This window comes from Lagenorhynchus albirostris, chromosome X (genome assembly GCF_949774975.1).
Source record: "Lagenorhynchus albirostris chromosome X, mLagAlb1.1, whole genome shotgun sequence".
NCBI classification, from domain to species: Eukaryota; Metazoa; Chordata; class Mammalia; order Artiodactyla; family Delphinidae; genus Lagenorhynchus; species Lagenorhynchus albirostris.
The window spans coordinates 112,548,736-112,556,445 of record NC_083116.1 but is presented as its reverse complement, the minus strand read 5'-3'; positions in this window follow the sequence as shown (position 1 = coordinate 112,556,445).

The following is a 7,710-nucleotide window of genomic DNA, read 5'->3' as shown; positions in this document are numbered from 1 at the left end:
AATCTCATCTCCCTACCAACATATCAAGCTCATTGAGAACAGGAATCTAGATTTTTGCCTCCTTCCACCCACCCCTAGTGGTACACACGGTGGGCTTATAATAGATATTTGGTCACTGATTTGTACAGACAACCATGTTTTACTTCAATAACTTCTACTTGACAGCTAAGGAACATGATTTTGCTTGTATATGCACATATATAAACATGTAACCGTGAAACATGTATGTACAAATATATACAACACTTAGCCAAGAGGTGCCAGATGAAAGCTTGGCTTGGGAAAACTTTTTTCCCACCAAACTGCCTGGTGGTTTGACTCAACCCTCCAACTGTTCTTCCTGCATGCATACATAGCCTCTATTATTTTCTCACTAAAAGCTTTGCAACAAAAATCATCGACAATTAAAAGGAGCCACTTCTGAAGAAGTTCTCAAATGAAGCAGATCAAGATAAGAGGGTTTATCGCCGGTAAGAGCAAGGTGCCTCAGAATGGGAGAAAATATTTGCAAATGAAGCAACTGACAAAGGATTGATCTCCAAAATTTATAAGCAGCTCATGCAGCTTAATAACAAAAAAACAAACAACCCAATCCAAAAATGGGCAGAAGACCTAAATAGACATTTCTCCAAAGAAGATATACAGAGTGCCAACAAACACATGAAAGAATGCTCAACATCACTAATCATGAGAGAAATGCAAATCAAAACTACAATGAGATATCATCTCACACCAGTCAGAATGGCCATCATCAAAAAATCTAGAAACAATAAATGCTGGAGAGGGTGTGGAGAAAAGGGAACCCTCTTGCACTGTTGGTGGGAATGTAAATTGATACAGCCACTGTGGAGAACAGTATGGAGGTTCCTTAAAAAGCTACAAATAGAACTACCATATGACCCAGCAATCCCACTACTGGGCATATACCCTGAGAAAACCATAATTCAAAAAGAGTCATGTACCAAAATGTTCATTGCAGCTCTATTTACAATAGCCCGGAGATGGAAACAACCTAAGTGCCCATCATCAGATGAATGGATAAAGAAGATGTGGCACATATATACAATGGAATATTACTCAGCCATAAAAAGAGACGAAATTGAGCTATTTGTAATGAGGTGGATAGACCTAGAGTCTGTCATACAGAGTGAAGTAAGTCAGAAAGAGAGAGACAAATACCGTATGCTAACACATATATATGGAATTTAAAAAAAAAAATGTCATGAAAAACCTAGGGGTGAAACAGGAATAAAGACACAGACTTACTAGAGAATGGACTTGAGGTTATGGGGAGGGGGAAGGGTAAACGGTGACAAAGCGATAAAGAGGCATGGACATATATACACTACCAAACGTAAGGTAAATAGCTAGTGGGAAGCAGCCGCATAGCACAGGGAGATCAGCTCGGTGCTTTGTGACCGCCTGGAGGGGTGGGATAGGGAGGGTGGGAGGGAGGGAGACGCAAGCGGGAAGAGATATGGGAATATATGTATGTATATAACTGATTCATTTTGTTGTGAAGCTGAAGCTAACATACCATTGTAAAGCAATTATACTCCAATAAAGATGTTAAAAAAAAAATTTAGATCTAGTATTGCCCCACTTACTGAATCCAGAGATGCTTAATTTTCTTGGAGTTAATCTTTTATTATCTCTATAGCCAATAAGAGGGAAATGATGAAGATGAGTGATGCAGATATGTCGGTTTGCTGGTTTGGTGTTTGTAAGTAAAACAGAATTTGAAGTTTATGAGTCGGGACTTCCCCAGTGGTCCAGTGGTAAAGACTCTGCCTTCCAATGCAGGGGACGTGGATTTGATCCCTGGTCAGGGAACTAAGATCCCACAAGCCATGGGGCAACTAAGCCCACACGCCACAACTACTGAGCCCACGCACCTCAACTGGAGAGCTCACGTGCCACAAACTATAGAGCCCACGCGCCGCAACTAGAGAAGAGAAAAACCAGCACACCACAATGAGAGAGAAGCCTGCACACTGCAGTGAAAGATCCCTCGTGCCGCAAGGAAGACCCCACGTGCTGCAACTAAGACCCGACACAGCCAATAAATAAATAAATAAAATAAAGTTTATGAGTTTAAAAAAAAAAAAAAAAAGAGCAAGGTGCCTTCTAAGGCCAGTTTAACACTGATACAAATACCCTGTGACATTACTCAGGAAAAGTCTACCAGGGCTTTGCTAGTGATGTTCTCGGGAAAGAGATAACCTTGCAAAGCATAATCCATCACTCACATCAAGGGCTGACCACTGAGACACGATGGTTCTAACCGAGACGTTTAAGATATTTAAAAGGATGACCTCCATCCCCTTTCTTCCAGGTGGGAAGTGGTAGTCAAGTGATTCTCCCGAATCCAAATAGAAAGGCACACAAGGGTGAGGATGGGGTAGAGATGGCCATGGCGTTGCCTGAGGAAGTGGACGTTGGCAGGTAAACTGTTTTCAAACAAAGTAGAAGGGAAGACTCTGAAAGTATAATTGTTAGATTAAAATTATGAAAATTCATGGGGGGGGGAATAGCTCTTATGGGAGAGAGTAATTTTATAAAAAGTAAAAAAAAGAAAATACCCAGGAGTCATCTGAGACAAAACTTCAAATTGGACTGGAAAATATACAAAACATACAAAGTAGGAATTTTCTTGCATTATAATCTTCAAGCCAAGGGGAGACCTAAAGCACTCTCAAAAAACATGGGAGTCACCGATGTTCAACTTTCTCTTGGACCCCAAATCTTAAGGTAACTGTTAGTCCCAGTCCTCTCAGATATGGAGAGGAGGCATCAAGAGGGCATTAAGTGAAAAATTAGTATTTTATGTTGTTGGTGTCTAGTTGACAGCAGATTTCTACTTTGCCCTTATCTTTACCCCAAAACATCCAAAGATGACTCCTCAGGGCTTCCCTGGTGACGCAGTGGTTGAGAGTCCGCCTGCCGATGCAGGGGACACGGGTTCGTGCCCTGGTCCGGGAAGATCCCACATGCTGCGGAGCGGCTGGGCCCGTGAGCCATGGCCGCTGAGCCTGTGCATCCGGAGGCTGTGCTCTGCAACGGGAGAGGCCACAGCTGTGAGAGGCCCGCGTACCGCAAAAAAAAAAAAAAGATGACTCCTCATATATACATTAATATATAATTGTTTTCTCTTTCTGACTTACTTCACTCTGTATGACATCCACTAGGTCCATCAACATCTCTGCAAATGGCACAATTTCGTTCCTTTTTATGGCTGAGTAATATTCCATTGTATATATGCGCCACATCTTCTTTATCCATTCCTCTGTCAATGGACATTTAGGTTGCTTCCATGTCCTGGCAATTGTAAATAGTGCTGCAATGAACATTGGGGTGCACGTATCCTTTGGAATTATGGTTTCCTCTGAGTATATGCCCAGGAGTGGGATTGCTGGGTCATAAGGTAGTTCATTTTTAGTTTAGTTTTTTTTTTTTTTTTTTTTTTTTTTTTTGCCGTACGCGGGCCTCTCACTCTTGTGGCCTCTCCCGTTGCAGAGCACAGGCTCCGGACGCGCAGGCTCAGCAACCATGGCTCACGGGCCCAGCCGCTCAGCAGCATGTGGGATCTTCCCGGACCGGGGCACGACCCCGTGTCCCCTGCATCGGCAGGTGGACTCTCAACCACTGCACCACCAGGGAAGCCCTATTTTTAGTTTTTTAAGGAACCTCCATATTGTTCTCCATAGTGGCTGTATAAAATAGGTTACTAATGAGAATCTACTGTATGGCACGGGGAGCTCTACTCAATGCTCTGTGGTGACCTAAATGGGAAAGAAATCGAAAAAGGAGGGGATATACGTATACATATAGCTGATTCACTTTGCTGTACAGCAGAAACTTACACAACACTGTAAAGCAACTATACTCAATATAAACTAAAAAAAAAAAAAGATGACTCTCGCCAGAGCTCATGGGGAATTCTGGTCCTCTGTGGAGGTGGTATTAACCTCTATACTGGAACAGTAATCTATACCAGATGTGATAGGCTGAATTGTCCACCTCCTTCCCCAAATTCATATATTGAAGTCCTAACCCCTAGTACCTTATTTGGAAGTAGGATCATTGCAGATGTAATTAGTTAAGATAAGGTCATACAGAGTAGAACAGGCCCCTAATTCAATATAACTGATGTCCTTATAAAAAGGAGGGATTTAGAGACACACACACCCAGGAAGAACACCCTGTGAGCGTGATGAGACTACACGGAGGGATGCCAGAGGTTGCCAGCACACTGCCAGAAGGTAGGAAAGGAGCATGGAACAGATTCTCCCACACAGCTCTCAGAAGGAACCAACCCTGCCAACACCTTGATCTCAGACTTCCAGCCTCCAGAACGGTAAGACAGTAAATTTCTGTTGTTTAAGCCACACAGTTTTGGGTATTTTGTTATGGCAACCCCAGGAATCTAACACACCAGATTAATCATTGAAGCTTCCAATATTTGAGTTCCCAAGCGCCAGCTCCTCCATACATTATCTTACGACCGCTAGCGAACTACCACTGCCACCATTTTCAGTTATCTTTAAGTTGCCTTCTGCCTCTGGCCCCTTCTTATGTATTTACTTCTTTCCACAGTTAGAAAAATCTGTGTTTACTAATTTCTAAGATGGGCTTGATGCAAAGCCATCTGTTAAATGAGAAAAATCCCTGTATATATGAGATAATCAACAAATATGGTTCCAATTAATGATTTTTAAATTACCGTTTAAATATTTACTTGGACTGTGCCCATATGATGTCAAAATAACCGATTTGCATGTGACTATTTCCGTCAAACAATTAGCTGTTTTGTCTATATAATGCCAAATCATGGAGTTGGTTGTTGTTCTATTACCATATGGACTGGACTGACCGGTGGGTTTTGGCATCATAAAGCATAGCCTGGATTCCTTTAAGAGTACCAGGAGACTAAGCCAGAGACATAAAAAGGTCGTTCTTTTCTTTAAATTCCCAAGGACTATTAATAATGAAATATTACAGTGGAGGGAAACTTCACTAAGAAAGTATCACTTAATAACATTAGTTAGTCCTTCCTGTGGGATTCTGTCACCACTTAATTTCACCTTTATTGTTCTATAGGGGAGTTCATTACCATGACTTAGGTGATACTACTGCTTATGGAGACCAAAGTGTTATCACTTCAGGTAAGGCAAATTAAACAGAATGCCTACTGGACTGATAATAAATAGGGAGGTGCAGAAGTGGGGGAAGGGTCATGAATACATATGTTCTTATTGTTCTCTTTTTCCCATTCCTTAATTTTCCTCACCAGCCACTGGCCAGATTGACGGGGACTGGATGGATAAATGTAGGGTGGAACTGGAAGGAGTAAATTGGGGTGAGTAGTTTCAACTAGAGAAAGGGGATAAAGTGAATCTGACAAGCTTCCAAGTGGGTCCAAACCAGACCCACTATTGTACCTCAGGCACTACCCCCCTCTGGCTACCCTCAGAGCTATAAACGATGGTTGGCACATTATGTCTTTGTGGCCTTCCCACAGCTCTCTCTGAGTCTTTCATCTCCTTTTGGCCTCGCCCTCCTTTCTTTCCCATTCTGAGTGTAAACTGAGAGAGCATCCTAGTGGCCCCAACTGCCATCTTTGCTGTTCCATGGCTTAAAGAAATCCCCCCAAATTGGAGATTCTGTGGAAGGTTTGGGCATCCCTGGTAAGATGTGGACATCACAATCTGAAATTCAAAATCCCCAAACAATGAGCTTCCACATGTATCTAAGTAATACACTAGTCCAATCAAGTATATTTTCCAGACAATCTCATTATCCGAATTTTTATTAGGATATTACTGGGATTTTCAAGTAACATTTTGAGAGGTTAAAAAAAATGTCTTTCATCACAAAGGGAGAATTTAAAAGACAGACAAATCCGGGGGCTGGGGGGGTGGGATGAACTGGGAGACCGGGATTGATGTATATACACCACTTGGTATAACATAGATAACTGATGAGGACCTGCTATATAGCACTGGGAACTCTACTCGGTGCTCTGTGGTGACCGAAATGGGAAGGAAATCCAAAAGGGAGGGGACATGTGCATACTTATGGCTAGTTCACTTCGCTGTGCAGCAGGCTCTAGCACAACATTGTAAAGCAACTATACCCCAATAAAAAATAAATAAATAAAAGACAGACAAATCCAGAAAGAGACTGCTGAAAGGTTTCGTGAACTACCATCTAATAATAAGCAGAGAAAAAACTAGCATAAATATGATTGAAACAAACAAGCAAACAATCAAAAAACATTGCCCGTGCGAATGTAAAATGGTTCAGGCCCTTTGGAAAACCGTTCAGTAGTTCCTCAAAAGGTTAAGCATAAAGTTACCACATGACTCAGCTATTCCATTTCTAGGTATATAGCCATGAGAAATAAAAACACATATCCATACAAAAAACTTGTACACAAATGTTAATAGCAGCATAACTCATAATAGGACTAAAAATATTTCATTAAAATGGTCTAATATTTACAGTGCTCCCATATAGGTGACAGTGAAAGAATGAGTGTCTAATACTATAAAATGCTGGTGCCTGTTTTCTTCAATGTGATTGCTAATTGTGTAAATTAAAGCACCCACACGTGGCATATGCGTGTGTGTGTTTCCTAACAAAAACATAAGTTTCTGCCAAGGAATGGGGGCCTTATGTATAGGGTCTGGTTTTTGGTCACCTTCGGAGATGGGTTCTAGAGGGTCATCAGAGGGGAAATTCGCAGGGGTGCATTATAAAGATGAAGAGAATTGAGATAAACCAAAGAGGGAGGTTTCTGGGAACTCTCACCCATGAAGGCCATATATTTCATTTTCCTCCCACTGCCCCTGTCCCCACCACCTCCTCCTCATTTATCTCCTTTTCCTTCTCCCCTCAGTGAAGTTGTCTCATTTAAGCAACTGGCCTTAAGATATAACTCAGCTCCCTAGGGAGCAAGGACGTTCATTAATCCACACGAATCACCATATTACGGACTTGACCTAATTGACTTTAGCCACCACATTGTGGACTCCTCCAGGCTACTGACCTCTCTTGTCCAACTCTCATGTCCAAACCATTACATTCAATCCCCATTTGCTGTAGCTTAGAGCTTAACGCAGTCCATCTTTCCTCTTCCTCCCCCTGACAAGAAGCTCTGTTCTCCAGTAGAATTGGTAACAATAAACTAATATCTCTAAGGTTGGATATGATTTAGCATAGCTCTTTGCAATGAAACTGTGTCTTCAGAAACCATGATGCAGTGCCTTAGCTCCATTCTGCAATCACCTCAGTCCTGTCAATTCTATCCCCCCAAAAAATGTATCAATCCTTCCCTTTCTCTCCATCCCACTGGCCTCCACCTTGCTTCAGGCCCTAATCTCTTCTTGTTCTAATTGTTATCATGACCTCCTAACTGGCTTCTTTGCCTCTAGTCTTGCCCTCTCTTTATCCACGCTCCACACAGCCGCTAGAGTAACTTTATAAAACATAAACCTGGCCATAAACCCCCCTGTTTAAAGCCTTGAAATGGCTCCCCGTCGCCTTCAAAATAAACACCCAGCTCTCTATCTAGGCTTATAAGTCCCTTTTTAACACGGCCCCTGTCTACTTTTCCAAGTTATTGTCTATCCATCTTGAACTGTCTGCAGCTACCAAAACAAGCTAAGCTCTCTATGGCCATCTTTATACCATCTTTATAATTTCAAA